The following is a 16,562-nucleotide window of genomic DNA, read 5'->3' as shown; positions in this document are numbered from 1 at the left end:
AATATAATTATAAGTAGGAGAGCCCGCGCTTTGCGGTAGGAAGACGTAAGAATTTGGTTGGTAGTGTTTCGGTCGTTATGGTGACAACATTGTGATGTGTGGCTTTTTATTATCTTTGGTTTCAAAAGCAAAAAGTTATGAAATCCTTGGTTGCGAGTAAAATTATATAGGAAATATTGGCTTAAAGTGAGGTCCGTGGCGTTTTAAACTTAAACTTATGAAACTGGAAAAAACTTTTTTACCCAACTTATAACACATATTTACTTTAATTCTATACAATATAGAATATGTTATATATTTTTCTTGTCATATATTATATATTTTATGTATTAGTAGTACAAATTGTACTACATGCTATTATTATTAATTATATTATCGTGAACTTTGATCTTTTCTTATATTCCCGTAAAAATATGTTCTTAGAGCTGAGAGTGTCTCTGGAAACCACCTCTTTATCCCTTTGGATAGTGATACGGTGTGTCTACATCCCACCCTCTCCAGACCCTACTTATAGCTTTGCTATTAACGGGTTTCCACTGGATATGATTGATATATATATATATATATATATATATATATATAAGCTTATTAAACTAAAGTTGTCATTTATCTTGCTTGCCCCCTATATTTATATCACATTTTAAAGAAACCAACACATAACCAAATCAGAAGAATGTCACAAACTCACAATCTTATTGTTAATACTCTTTTAAGGTGTTGATTGCTTGTACTCAGAAGTACCTTTTCGTCAAATTGTACATACAATAAAATATCTTCTAAAGACCAAGAAAAATAGCCCCAAAATAACACACCAAAACATATATACAAAAAAGGGTTATTCGGAGTCAAAGATCTACAGTATCATTTTGTTTTGACTCTCATCAAAAGTCAAAGCTTGGCTACAGTTTAAAACATTTTATCATCGTCAAAACTCATTCACCATTTAATTCCTATTACACGTGGCTGGCAATCCCTGGTTGACATTGAAATCCTTGCTTCAACCGAAAAGATTCAAGTTTTCCATCTGAAGAGGTATGTACCCGCCTCAACACCGAGCAAGGCGGGTCAACCCACAAGATAAACACATTATGAAGGCACAAAGCCAAAACCTATGCGCATGGCGCATACAAAACATGCTCAGGCATCATATGCCCAGGCACACATATGCTCGCGCATCACATATGCGCGCGGCGCATATCACATGCTCGTGCATATCACATCTGCCCAGGCACACATATGCTCGCGCATCACATATGCGCGCGGCGCACCAGCGCGCGGCGCATATCACATGCTCGTGCATATCACATCTGCGCATGAAATATCTGCGCATGAGAATAAAGAGAAGACCTCGCGCATCCTCAGGATTGGCGCATATCACACATGCACATAATCGACCTCGTCCTTATCCAAATCAGGATTAGGGCAACCTTGATTGTACACGTCAGACAACCTTCCAGAAGGCATCTTTTTAAGGAGTAAGAATATGCTGATGTTGACAGCTGCCAAATGAAAGGTCGACAACTCAGCATGACACATGTGCTACCACGTGATTACAACCAACGAGAAAGCGCCAGGTGTCCCAGAGGACACGTGGCGTAGTGCGATTGGAGGAGGCCAACGAGGTTGAGCCCAACCAGTGGAAACCCTAGCACTATAAATACAGCATCAACTCCACTTTGATGGACACATTCATACTCAATCATTGACAGTTACAGGCAGTGATATCACATTCAATCATATTGAATTACATTCACTCACAGTCAGTTACATACAAAAACACAATCACATAATCATACAGAGTAACATACAGTATTCAGCTATTAAGCAATACTCTCCAAATTCCCTTACTCACACATTATTGTCTTCTCCTACACATACTTATTCTCACGCCGGAGGGTTACCCCAAAGAGGACCCCTCTGTCCCTTTCTGAGGGGTAAGTTAACGGCGTTGTTCATTTTGTAGGTGGAAGAACACAGATCCAGAAGAACCATCGGTGAAATAGTACAATCAAAACCCGAGGAAAGTAGATCTGCTGCCAGCGAGTAGATCCACGTTTCTTCATTGGCGCCATCCGTGTTACAAACGGCAATCAGATCTCATCAGATCTACATAAAAAAAAATCAATCACCATGGTTTCTGGCATTCGTAACGCTGATCAAGCTCTGGAGGATATTGAACGTGAGGGTGTCAATGAGGGACAACAGTTTCTGAGGGTGCCGCGTGATTCTACGCGCACCACCAGTAACCGTTCCTTCATCACAACCCCTCACGGCCAGACTGAAACTCCCCCAGACGATCTCACGTTACAAAATCTTGCCGGCGCGAAACTGAAAGGACCAATGGGTCCAGAAGAAGAAACAAATGATCCGAATGAATGGCTCATAAACGAGCAGCGGCGTTTAATGGAAAAGTACAATGAAATGGTCAAACAGAAAAAGCTAGCCGACCAAACACAAAGGCAAGCGTTTGATAAGCAGACTACAAAAAGGCGCGCGCGCCGGAAGAAGGACATTCTGTTCACACCGCACACACTGAGTTCAGTGATAAAGAAGTGCATAGCATGAGGAAGACGCGAGATACTCATGCAGGAGGCTCACAACTCCGCGCGCCTGTGAACATGGCGCCTGGAGCCAGAGCAGATCTGGATCTGCACATGCCGTACAGCCCGCCAGTGAGGGGGCAAGTGGACGTAACCACGCCGTACAGGCCGGCCATCTTAGTGAAGCACTCAAAATTTACTGAGCGCATCGCTAAGGCCCCAATCCAGCACAAGACCAAGATGCCAAGTGGTCTGGGCAAATATGATGGTACAACAGATCCAGATGACTTTTTGCAAGGTTTCTATAACACGGGAAACCTAGAGAGCTGGACGATGCCAACATGGTGTCACATGTTTGCCCGCTGCCTTACGGGCGCGGCGCGGGTCTGGTTCGAGAGCTTGCCGACTGGGCAAATTGATGGGTTCGAGGAACTATTGGAAAAGTTCCAAGCCCACTTCGTACAGCAGCGCAGACACACGCGCGATCCTGATGACATCATGCACTGCGTGCGCAGGAATGATGAAACGATTGAGGACTACATCACTCGTTTCAATCAGGAGTCTCTGGCAATCGGGGGTATAACTGAGCAACTCCTGCGCGTGGCTTTTATACAAGGCGCGCGCAGTGATCAACTCCGCCGAGCTCTCGTAAGCAGAGATGGTATGCCCACCACTTGGGCAAAACTAATGGAAGCATCGCGAGTCTTCGCGAGAAATGAAAAGCAGATTGCCCAAGATAGGGCAAGAGAAAGAGCGCATCAGGCAGAATCACCGCGCAGCAAAGAGAAGAAGGCCAAACAGAACTCTGTATGGTCCAGGTTGCAACCAACAAGTTTTTCTTCCGCAGAAAAGCAAACGCAACCAAGCTCACCCCAGCCCCAAAAAGATGTTCGTAATCGCGGGGAGGGTGACAAGAGGGAGGGCGGCAGAGATACTAGCAGACCTCTGCCAAGAATATGGACTCCCATCACTAAAACACCTTCACAGGTGTTAAGTACTGAGAATGTCCAATTCAAGCCCCCCAAGCAACTACACTACAAGGGACCGCAAAACAGTGGCAAATATTGTGAATTTCACAGGTCCCCGGGCCACAACACCGACGCATGCCATCATTTAAAGGATGCGATCGAGAAGGATGTAAAATCAGGCAGGCTGGCTCACTTGGTGAAAAACCCAAGAATAGAGGATGAGCAACCGGAAGGAGCCTCTGCCAGCAAGAAATACAAAAGAATCTGTGTGGCTGAGGGGGGACGACAAGGGCAGACGTCAAAAAAGAGAAGCGCGCAAATCCACGGAGATTGGCGCGAGCAGCAAGTTATCTTCCCAAGAATCAGGGGAGGCCCTTCAATCAGCAGCCCTCTCGTCATCACCACACACATTGCTCATTACGAAGTGTCAAAGGTCCTGGTGGACACTGGAAGCGAATCTGACATTATGTATGAGCAATGTTTCAGAAAGTTAGACCCGGCAGACCAAGCGCGGCTCGAGATGGTGAACGCACCAATTTGTGGTGTTTCAAATGAAATCATCCATCCCCTAGGTCAAATTCAGTTTGAACTAACTATGGGGGATGATGAGCACAAGCGAGCCGAAGTTGTCAACTTCTTGGTCTTGCCCACCACGTCATGCCACAATATGATCCTGGGTAGGGGAACGATTGCCCAATTTAATGCTGTACCGTCGCCAGCGCACGGCGCATTGGGGTTCCCTACACCAACAGGCGTAACATTTGTTTACCGCGATCATTTGTGCGCAGTGACAAGTACGCCGCGGGAAGGGAGAATGAAACTTCCAATGGCGGACAATGCGCCAGAGAAGTGGATTTTAAACCCAAAATTCCCAGAGCAAACGGTCACAATTGGCGCTACCATTTCAGACGAAACGAGATTGAGAATATATTGCAATCATCATTTCATGCGGTTGACACGACCCAAAGCCGACACAGAAAAAAATGCTTTGGGTCGACTACACGATCTGTCTAGCAGCTTCGGGTTGACTCGTATAAAAACAGGTTGTCCCGTAAACCCGTTTTAAGTGATTTAAAAAAGTTTTATAATTATATTTTTATTTTGTTTTTCCTTTTTTCCATTTTCTGATGATTTACTTGCCGTTTTCAATTCATATTTTCATGATTCTTACAATTTTTCTTAAATAAAATCTAATTCAAATTACTCATTTACTCGAAATGGGCCTCGCTCGGGTTCACCCGAATTTATGTGGGTGTAGGCCAAGGTCGGAATCAACTCAAATAATTAATAATATGGGTCGTGTATGGGTTGCACAATTCAACCCGACACCGTTGACACTTGTAGATTTAACCATAAACTTGTTCATCTTCTTACCATATCCGCCTTATATTTATAGAACTTGATGGTTGTTCAAAGGGAAAAACAAGTTGTTTACTGAAAACAGAAAATTGACCAAAGTAGGTAAAATTTTTATGCGTTAAGGTAAAGACACTCTTAAATAAACCAAACCATGTATCCCATAAGTAATGCAAAATGGAGACTCACCTAAAGATGCTTACATAAATGACCTTTGATAGGTGTCATGATGCATTTGAAGCTGTATAAAAAAGAGAGTCCATATTCGAAGATAAAAAAAATGTGTATATCAAAAGAAAATGCAATTAAATGCTAAGAATTTAGAAATTAATAGCTTTAAAAATAAGTTCGGTTCATACCTTATGGGGTCATTTAGTGATATTCTAGATGGCCCTTCACCTATGTCGTTATCTATAATGAAAAGACAAACAAAACCTGTTACATGTAGTGTTGGATTTCATGGTCCAGGATCGATTCTCAAACAAAAATTAACAAATATAAACACGTTAAAGTAATCAGTATTCACATAACCATTTCAACCCATGGCAAAAACTACCTGATTTGATTCAAGCACGTCTCAAGTCTCAACCCCCATGTACCAGTGTATACCAATCTTGTAAATACAAGTTCTCGCTGCTTTCCTGTTTAACAAAAAAACATAGAAATTGGAAGGAAAAAAAAAACAATTACCACTTAAATGCATGTGTACTTTGCAAGAAATATGTATGATGGATTAGAATTATGTATGCTTGATTAACTGGGGACTTGTGATGCATTATGATGACACTGTATTATCTGTTTGAGAAACAAACATATAATGTAGTGAAGTTAGAAACATAAGTAACAATTAACTTAATCAGATTAAAGAAAATAAAATAGGCAATGAAATTTCCAGAAAGTTACAATGGGCGTGATTGGTGTGAAAGTTACATGTCCTTTAGCAGCAGTACATGTGAGACATGCAAATTGGTTTAAAAGTATGCCAAAGAAAATGCTGTATAACCCTACTAATCCATTTCCTTGTTTCATTTGATATACACCTGCAAAACTTATTAATAATAATGATCAAAACCAGTTACACGTTTGATCATGCTAATTGTCGAATCCACTTTCAATCCACACTTCAAAAACCACCTTTACATCGAAACATAGTTTAAATGTTTAGGAGATGGTTCTCAAAACCAGATAATTCATCCAACAAAGCCGGTAATTCTTCCCGCAGCGTAGTCTACCTTCTTGGGAACTAACTGCCACCATCCTTAATCTTCTCTGATAATACAAGTATACAACCGCTCATCTTTTTCCCGCGCCCACGATCCTATTTTCATCATTTCCATACTTGAAATGTTTAACCTTGAGTAATAAGTTAATACAACACTTACGTATTGAATTGTCATTAAAACTACTATGCATTGTGAGCAAATAAAAAATTGGATTCATGAAGTATTACCATTATAATATATACTTCTAATTAACTTTCCTTTGAATTTATTCCTCTTTTCTTAATTGAGTAGTTTCCTACCAGAGACACCATTTCATCAGTTAACCCAAAATTCATTCCTCTTTGCTTATCCATACCCATTATGACTCCCGTAACCTCCACGGGCCTGAGTTCGAAGAACACAACATGGTAGATCCAAATCATCATGTAATTACAGCGACAACAAGAAAAAGAATTAGGATAAAACACAGAAGCTTACGATTTAATAACCAAGATAGATATTTTCAAATCATAATTTTTCAAATTATAAATTAAATTAAAGCCAACATTTAGAATCCTAAACAATCTTTATAGCGCCTACAGATGGAGACATTCAATTTTTAGATTATGTAAGGGTTTTTTCGTTATAAGCATCAATCAATTAGCTTGAATAACATAAGGTTAGCATTCCCACAACAACACAACAAATAGGTAATGATAATGCATACGATAAAACCAAGAATAAATAGTTAGTAAAGTATACTTTCACAATAAAGAATGATAAACGCCCCAAGGATCAAAGAATGACCTTTTTGCGACATCTCATCTATAACATCCTACTTTCGATAGTAATAAATAACAAGTTTGGCTTACTTAATGGTATGTTATTATCTAATTAAGACGAATAATAATAATAATAATAATAATAATAATAATAATAATAATAATAATAATAATAATAATAATCGAGTGTGAGGTTGGACAATAAATGATGGAATAAGATATGGTAATGGGCCTTAAGTCCTTGGGCTTAGGAGTTTTTAAACACCCTTAAACCTCCCTAAAACCCTCATTTTCCTTCATCTAGCCTCCCTACACACTCAAAAACACACACAAACACTCTCCTACAACCCGGATTCAGATATGTGCTTAAGAGAGGAAGATTTCATGATTCTAGAATCATCAACCAACAAGAAACCCGTCCAGATCACGTGTTAACTCAGATCCAAACCAAACCAGATCCAAGAAAGTTACGTTCTTGTTATAAAGGTTAGGTCCCTAAGGTCGGTTTTCCATAGGATTCAATATTAGGGAAAATAAGGTTGTATAATGTAAGAAAAACATAAACTTGATCCTAAACAAGTTGTTTTGAATGAAATGGGACAACCGGGTATTGTTCGGCCCATGTTTAAGTAAGAAAAAGAAGTTGTTATGGCCCATAACTTTTTTCATCAGTGAACGGGCATAACGTGATGTGAGAAACTGATTAGAATGGAAAGGAATGGAAAACCACTCGAATCGAAATGAAACGAATCGAATCAAAATACAATGAATCGAATCGAAATGAAACGATTTGAATTGTAAAAACAACTCGAATCGAAATGAAACGAATTGAATCGAACTGAAACTTGATTAGATTAGACTGAAAACTTGTAACATCCAGTTTCTCGTTTCGGTTAATAAAATAAAATATGAGTTATTAGGAGTCGGGCTTGTGTTGGGTTAAGTAATATGGGTAATGGACTTGGGTTAATAAGAAAAGGTGGAAAAGACCATGGGCTTAAGCCCATGACCCATGATATAAATACCATAATTAACCATTAATTCATTCATTCTCATCCATTCCATACACCACCCAAAACACACACTTAAGTTCTCTCTCTCATATCTCTTTCTCTAAACCGAAACCAAGAAGAAGAATCGATTCTGACCCGAGGTAATGATATTATGATATTGTATGGACCCAAACCCGCAAGATCTAGTCGCGAAATGACGAGCCGACACCCTAAACCGTTAAAGTTAGGAGATCCGGATGGAATCGGGTATGAACCAATCAAAAGATGAGCTTAGGGGTCACCCTAGCTCAGATCTGGATCGAACGGGACGAAAAACGGTGAAAAACAACTGAGATCTCTCTTTTCCGGCGACAATGACAGCGCCGGAAAAGCGGCGCTAGGGATGTGGGTACGAGGTTAACGCATGTCAGAGAATGTTTCTGATATTCTCTGACCTAACCCTAGTTCGTTAGTGGAGACAAAACGAATTAACAAGCAATTCGTTATGCCCATTCGTTAAGAAGAGATAACGAATTAGAAACAGTTCGTTAAAGCCATTCGTTAAGTAATTCGTTAACGGAGAACTGGCGAATGAACCCCCAGTTTGTTATAAGGTCCAGTTCGTTATAAAGGTTCAATTCGTTATACAGACCAGTTCGTTATAAGGTTCAGCATGTTATAAAGGTTGAATTCGTTATAAAGTCCATTCGTCAAGAAGTAACGAATGATCCCCATTCGTTAAGGAACTGGATAGCGAATTAAACTTTGAAATAATGACAGAAAGGTCCCTGGACTTAGGATAAAATGTAGTAATTACAAAGAAGCCCTCGAACTTTATGAATTAGCAAATAAAATAATAAATTAAAATTATAATGAAAAATGTGTTAAGACAGTTAATGGAAATAAAGTTTTTCCAAGCTGAACTGACAGCTCAACCCTAGCCAGGGGCTCTGCCCCGTGGACTCTGTTAGGGGCTGCCGCCCCTAGACCCCGCTGCCAGGGGCGCTGCCCCCGGACCCCCGTTCGTTGAGGGTTATAATTAAACTAGAAATACGATATGGGTAGTGATAGTTAATTGATACGTGTAATTGTTAAACAGTTAGTCGCGCACAGTTAAAGAAAGGAATAACCCTTGACGGTGAACGTAACCGAGTTCAGGTGAGTTTCTAGCCCCACTTCCTTGTTATGTTCCCGGGGCTATGTGCATACCCAATGTGAACGTTAATACACTTACCTTAAATGGTAAGTGTATGCCATAATGATTGATGTGATAGTATGTATGAATGTTATGAATGAATGCTTGTCGGTGCGTGAATGATCTTCGGATATTGCACGTATCGATAGGGAAAGTAATATGTAGTATGCCTAGTATGAAATATGTGTGTATAAAAGTACGTAATGAAATGAGTATATACGAAAGGGCGGTTATATAAAGAAAGGTATGTATGGCTATATGACGAATGGAAGGTATGGTTAGAAAGGGAACCGACCCTAATAATATCGGCAAATGTAGGGAACCGACCCTAATAATATCGGCGAATGTAGGGAACCGACCCTAATAATATCGGTGAAGGTTATAGGGCGGAATGCTCCTTAAAACGTATATGTATGATTGAAAGTATGTATGTATGTAAGTATGAAAGATGAATGCACACATATGTAAGTATGTAAGGAAAGATGAGAATATATGTATCTTCGGATACGTATTTATGTAAGTATGTGAATGTAATGTATGTTCCCTGATTAACTAGAACTCACTCAGCGTAGCTGAATTTTAGTATGCATGCATGTTAATAGATTGAGGCAGCTGGCTTGAGAGGGACACATGGCAGGATCTGAAGAGGATGGCATCTAAATATTTGTCATGGTGTTTTGAATACTTGTTTTATGTTATGTTTTCAAAAGACAAGTTATGGATGTTTGTAATGAATGGTTGACGTTTATATTATTCCACGAAAGTTTAATTCACTATGATATTTAGAACTGTGTTGATTAGTAAATCCAACATCCAAAGTGAGGCACCGACAAAAGGGACCTTACAAAACTCGATTCAATTAGAATGAAAACTCAATTCGAATAGAATGAAAACTCTATTCGATTAGAATGAAACTCAATTCAAATGAAAATTTATTTGTTTAAACTTCAATTTTCTGATCAATAGGTAGCAGTTTATTAAACGGTAAAAGTGCACACGCTAGTGCAATCACCATTGAAGATAATGTTGAAGAAAACATTGTTGGCACCACTTATTCCCATCCAAATTGGTGAGTTCAAGATCACTAAGCCACAAATTGTTGGCACCACTACCCGAAGACGACCCCTAGGGAAGCTAGTTGGATTTGCAGTAAAAGTTAGGAATTTTAATTATCCTGAAGATTTATTGGTTCTCGATTATGTACCGGTTGAGAATGAAAATTAAAATGCTAAAATTCATATCTCAAATACAAAAATATCACTTTTTTTTACTTCTTAACCCGTTGTTCCAATTGTTCCTCTTCTAATTGTCCAGTTCTCCTTTTTATTTTCTTCAAAATAATCTCCTATACATAATAGACTCTAGTTTTTCATCAACTATGAAAGTTGATAATACTAATAAAAACATGAAATATATTTAAGAAAATTATGTATGTATGTTCCTACTCAAATATAAAATAACAACGTAAGTTAAAAAAGAGTTATATTTATACTTTGAGTGGCATTTCATTTGTTTAAATAAATCTAGTGACAATTTACAAATTTACTATACGACCTCAGATAGATTCTACTTTTTAGCACAATTCACATGTATAATAAATCAATTAATTATCTTTATAAATACATTAGTTGTTCAATCAAACATACTCAACTTATCGACCCATGAACTATGAAACAGATGATGTGAAAAAACAAGTATCAAGATGGTTAGAGATGGTCAACTTAGCTGTATAAGCCATAGTTGAATTAATCCAAGGCAATACCGAAATGAGTCAATGCTTTAATACAACAGAGACAGTATAATTCAACTTTTCTCTGCAAATATACATCAAACAAATAATAACAAATTACTAATTATGTCTTGACATATACATAAGTAAAATATTATGCGTGGAAAATAAAATTACTCATTTACCCCTCAAAAAGAAAGTACGATGTTTTGAAAAACTGACTTGAAAGCCCAACCAATAATCGCGCTTATGCAAAAATAACTCCATATAAATAAAAACTTGGTTCACACTGCAACAAATAACTTATTAGTTTGATTCATTAACATCAAATTTCAACATACTTTTCTAAATCGTGTACTTTACAAATATAATCATAACTTAGTAATTCAAGAAAAGAAAACATAGGCATACCCCGCTGCTATAGTTGATTATATGAACATGAGTAACTCAATAGAAATCAAAAACCTTCTTTTTGTCAAGAACTTTATTAGTAAAAAAAAGTTAGATCCAATGGAGCCATGAACTTTTTTCTCTCAAATTTTCCCAGGCTTCACAATTGAAAAACTTCTATCAACATACTCTACTCAAAGTACATATTAATTGGAAGTTGTTAATTGATAAATTAACAAATAAAACAACAATTATTTTGAAAAATTATTATATTGGTTAGATAATTGTATATATCTAGCCCATAACACCAAAATTAAATATAAATAAGTATAATTAATTTAAGTCTTTCATTCATATTAAGAATTGTGTAAAATAAATAGGGCTTGTTAAGGAAAGTTTTAATTAAAAAAAATTATGGAGTAAATGTTTCAAGGGTGTCACTTGGCACAAAAATAAGCCAATTAGGTGCCATGTGGCACAAACATCATTTTTGTTTATTATATTTGTAGATTTGTGTTAATATTTAAAAAAGTTTTTTTTTAATTCCATCAGATATGTCCCAACGGATATATTTTTTGGAACATGTGCCATTACCCGCGTTATGTGTGAAACGCTGGAAAAAAAATTCACCCAAAACGCCGAGGGGGCGGTGTGCCCTCGGCGTTATACACCAAAACGCCTCCATAACGTATGGAGTACCCATGGTCTGAGATGAGAAACAAACATTGCAATTACTTCAAAAGCATATTGTTCTCAGTGATTTCCGCCAAACAAAAGTAATATTTTCCCGATATTAATCGAGTGATATCCGTTTTTAATAATACGCAGTTTACTGAAAGCTTTTATTTTCTTTCTAACAACTTTTAATGACTCCAATGAAAACAACGCATCTTTTGTATCCTTCATTAACCAAAACCAGAATAGTTAGTTAGCCAAAGTTTTGTATTGTGTTTTTCTACTACTTAAGGTGAACAATATGAAGTGACCGTCCTTGTTTACCTAAAAAAAACATGGTAGGAACTATATGTTTTAAAAGTGGTTCCTCTTTGGTTCCTGAAATATTTCACCATCTGTTGAAAAGCAAAGATTGTGTCTCCTAGTTAATTCTCCTTTCTAACCTGATTTAGCAAAACATACACAAATGGTTTGGAAATAGTGATTAATAGATGAAAACTACACATCATTGAGTAAATTTATATAACTTTGTATTGCAAAAAGCAAATAAACATGCAGAAGTAAAACTATACAACGCTGAATCGAATAACTCCTTCACTTCTTCAGTTATGCCTGTCAAAAGAAAGCCAACATCATAAACTAAACAAACCAATTCTTAACTCTAGCTATAATCAAAGAAATAAAATCAGGTTCTACCTCAAGAGAAGTGGAGGGTTTAGGTTTTGGCAAGAAGAAGACGGAAGATAATGGCGCATTCAATCACATCGTAGAAAAACTGTAGGAAGATTAGTAACCTAGGTTATTAGATGAAGGTCGGAGGAAGATCAATCACCACAGATGCAGTTTTAAACTCACAATTTTCAAATCATTCTTAAACTTAATATGAAGACATTATATTATACCTGACATCTCTAAAATAGCTCTTGATTCCAACAGCCAAAGCAAATTGAACTTGTGTGTAGAGCTAACACAGGGAAACAACTGGTATCAACAAAACTAATCAAAAACAACAATTATCTTAATAATTACTCAAATTGACTATTAATTCCATATTCAGTATAAAAATTATCCAAACAAATAGGATTCAAAAAAATTAACCAGACACAACAACACAACCAACAAAATTGCCCAAACTGACTATTGTTTAATTCCAGAGTCACAATAACACAATCATTAAAAGAATAAACATATACCTAATAAAAATTTTCGGCTGTGTCTGCCAAGAATTGAAGAGAACCCAAATATGCCGTATTCATCACATACCTGGGAAAAATGAAGAAAATTGAAAAGAATGAAATAGTCTAAAATAACTCAAATAAAACGTATTCAAAATTATACCTAGGAAATTGAATAAATTGAGGAGAATTGAAAGGAGAACAGGGTATTATAATGAACCTAGAAAATGAAAGAAAAACCGAATGATCAATGAAGCAAATGTCAATCCTTTAATTAGGTTTCAATTGATTAGAATGGAATTGCCGTGTTAGAGGAATTTACCAAAATGGTTCAAACAATAAATTTCATTCCACTACACTGTTTTGCTTTTTTTACAAAAACAAAAAGAAAAAACTTTTTAGTAGTAAATGCAGGTAAATGTTTTGTGTAGATGCAGAGAATTAAAGAGATGGTGAAGATCTTCGACAGCATCAACTACGGTTTCCTTGGTGTCTTTTGTAACACCTACACTTGAAGGTGATTGGTTTTCAAATGGAGTAAGTTTGTTGTAAACAAATTAATGAAAAAATTTAATTCTTATTGTAATCAATATACTTTTTATGATCATATTTAAGGTGTTTATTCTTTCTTAAAAAGAAGTTAAAATAGTTGGACAAAAATACAGTTTTACACAAATGGAAATCCTTATGGATAGCAGAGGGTATAGTTTACAGCGTGCCTTATATCTGAATCTCTGATCCAAGGTAAGTTACATATCACACTTTTTTCACTTTTCAGTTTCCACTCTTCGTCAAATTTGTACTTAGTGGGGACATGATTACAAGCTTGTCAAAGACGTCATATTTGATAACTACTTTCTTAAAAGGTACTCAATATTTGTACTTTTAAAATATTAATATTATATTCTACAAAGTCAGCTGCTATTTTCGGTTCCATTATTATTTTTCAATTTGACAACGAGCCATTTGCCTAGAAGAAATATGTAGCACATCTAACTGGAGAGGTGAGCACCAGTAATGTGTTAAATTCCAAATGTAGAATGAACTAGGTATATAAAGTTAATTGATTAAAACTTTGTCTGGACTACATGCCCAATACTGAGATTTTCAGGAAATAGAACTTGCATATCATGTTCTTGTTATAGTTGGCAATAATGAGCATGCATATTCTCTTTTATGGGTCGTATGTTTAACATGTGCGGTTTGACAATTAAAAGTCAATTAATACAAATTTTAGTTTTATGTTTTATGCAATCTGCATGATAATTTTTCATTTTAAGTTATCAATATCTAATAACAAGTATCACTTTGTAGTTAACTCTCATTGAAAGTTGTGAATTGATACATTACTTTATTAGTAATAGTAATTAGTAAATTACTTTAATACCAAATACGCGTTTTGAATCTGTACCCAGCTTGAGACAATTTTTTGTGTATCCAAAGAATCCATATAGCTATAAATAATGGTAGATACATTGTAGCTGCACAAACTATTTTATACCCATATGCATAAATTTGTCACAGAAGACCATGGAAAAACAATCATGGCAATCATGAACTAAACAGTTACCAACAGAATTCTCGTTGTGTCCTCGTCGCAACGCGCGGGCTCTCCTACTTGTGTAATATAGATATAAATACCTTTAAAAGGCAAATTTGCTAACATATATATGCATGTATGAATGCAAAATAAGTACAGGTCATTTTATAGTAGTTTATAACGATAATATGCGAGAACAGTAAATCTGCACAAAATAAAGATTTCGGCAAAAATCAAAATGGGTAGCTGAGCAACTGGTCAAAGTGTTTAGTGGTATGCAAACGAGTTTTGTATCGATAATCAAACTAAATCTAAAAATGAGTTTTTTTACATGCAAAACAAGAATTTTACATGTAACTACGATTTTGATTCACTATACAACTTCAATCTACCTATCATAATCGAAACATTAAACGGGTTTCATAAAGAAAAAAAGTTACTGACCTAAACAAGCATTCAACGAAAAATACCTTTGTTCCATAACCCTAGTTACCCGTCGCCAGAAATGGTGAAGGTTAATCGGCTTGCGAGGTGGTAGAAGGTTGCGGAGGACGGAGTGGGGAACGAGGAGGGTTTTAGGAAAGGAGTGGTAGATGAGAAACGTAATAAGGTTTCTTAAACATAAATTACGCATTGGACAAAAATACCCATAGTTCTCTGGTTCCTCACTTTTTTATGGTCACCCATATATATATATATATATATATATATATATATATATATATATAAAAGTTTTTAGTAGTATTTCTTTGGCCTTTAATTTTTCATTGTGCCTTTCCAAATCACTAATATAGTACTTATATGTCAAATGGTTTGAAACTAAACTCTAAAAAATCATGAAAAGTATATATTAGAGCATTCACATTCAATTCATAAAAACATGTGAGTGAAGATTTTTATAACATAAGGAGTGGTTTAGGGTGTTTGGAGTGAATGAGAGATAAATGAAGTGATTTCTTGTATATTTGAAAAACTATTATTTATATCCTATAAATTTTTAATATATTTTGAAGGTGGTTGTGATTGAATAAAAGAGAAATGACAATGATAAAGGTAAAAAAAGTATTATATAGAAAGGGAGAGAGAAAATATAGTGATTTATAATGTAATTTTGAATTTAAAGATAGAGGATTAAATGATAATGCTCTAGACTTGTTGACTTTATTCTTTTATTGATCAGCCAATAATACAATCAATCAAAATTCAACTTACTTATGGTTAATTAATAACTGTTATTACAAGTTGTTTCTATTTTCATAAGCTTCATTTTATATCAGTCTCATGTTTTGATTGCATCATGTTATATCAGTTTTGATTTTCGTTCATTTTTAAATTAACTATTTTCTTTCTTGGGTTTTATTATATGGTCAAATTTATTAAGTTGAAAGATTTAACTAGGATAGAAATGGGTCAAATGATTCTGATGTCGTCTCAACTGTGTAACAAAATTCATGAATGTTTCTTTTCTTTTTGTAGCTACCTGGAGTTGAAAACTACGCATGAAGCTTCACAAATCACAATGTAAGTGTTGCAAAGATGATTTATTTTCTCATATTTATAAAGAATTAAATATAATTATTACAATTTCATTAATGGATTGACTCTTATCATTTATTCTAACCAATTAACCAACTGAAATTCAATATTTATTCACTATCGTTTTCAGTTTTAAATCAAATCATTTTTCGGATTTAACAACCCGAAATTTTATACTATTAAAAATTTAAAATCTATAAAAGATAATTAAAGTTTTCATAATTTAGTAACTTTGGCTAATGATTTTTATAATTTAAAAAGATTTGTAAACTAACCAAACCAAAATTCACTCTTATATCCAAATCCATTTTAAATTTAAAACCCATTATTTTAGCAATACATAATCTCTAAACCTAGTGATAATTTGAATATGCCATTTTTTTTAATATGATATTCATTTAAATATTATTGTAATTGTAACAATAATATACAAGTAACAAATTATTAGAATTAAAAATAATGTTGATAGGTATATGTATTTT

The 16,562-nt window shown here is 35.6% G+C and overlaps 1 long non-coding RNA gene across 1 annotated transcript; it reads right to left on the bottom strand.

Annotated features, from left to right (window-relative positions):
• Positions 1 to 12,529: 12,529 nt before the first annotated feature.
• On the bottom strand, positions 12,530 to 13,112 carry LOC143538319 (uncharacterized). The gene is made up of 3 exons (XR_013136231.1): positions 13,023 to 13,112; positions 12,732 to 12,810; positions 12,530 to 12,604 (listed from the first exon to the last, which is right to left on the bottom strand). It is a non-coding gene; the product is annotated as an uncharacterized LOC143538319 (long non-coding RNA).
• Positions 13,113 to 16,562: the final 3,450 nt, after the last annotated feature.

The sequence above is a fragment of the Bidens hawaiensis genome, unplaced genomic scaffold, assembly GCF_021521415.1.
Source record: "Bidens hawaiensis isolate Kalapana, Puna unplaced genomic scaffold, B.hawaiensis_p1.1 tig00011607_1, whole genome shotgun sequence".
In the NCBI taxonomy this organism is placed as follows: Eukaryota; Viridiplantae; Streptophyta; class Magnoliopsida; order Asterales; family Asteraceae; genus Bidens; species Bidens hawaiensis.
Note: the sequence above shows the minus strand (reverse complement) of the source record. Positions and strands in the feature narration are given on the sequence as shown.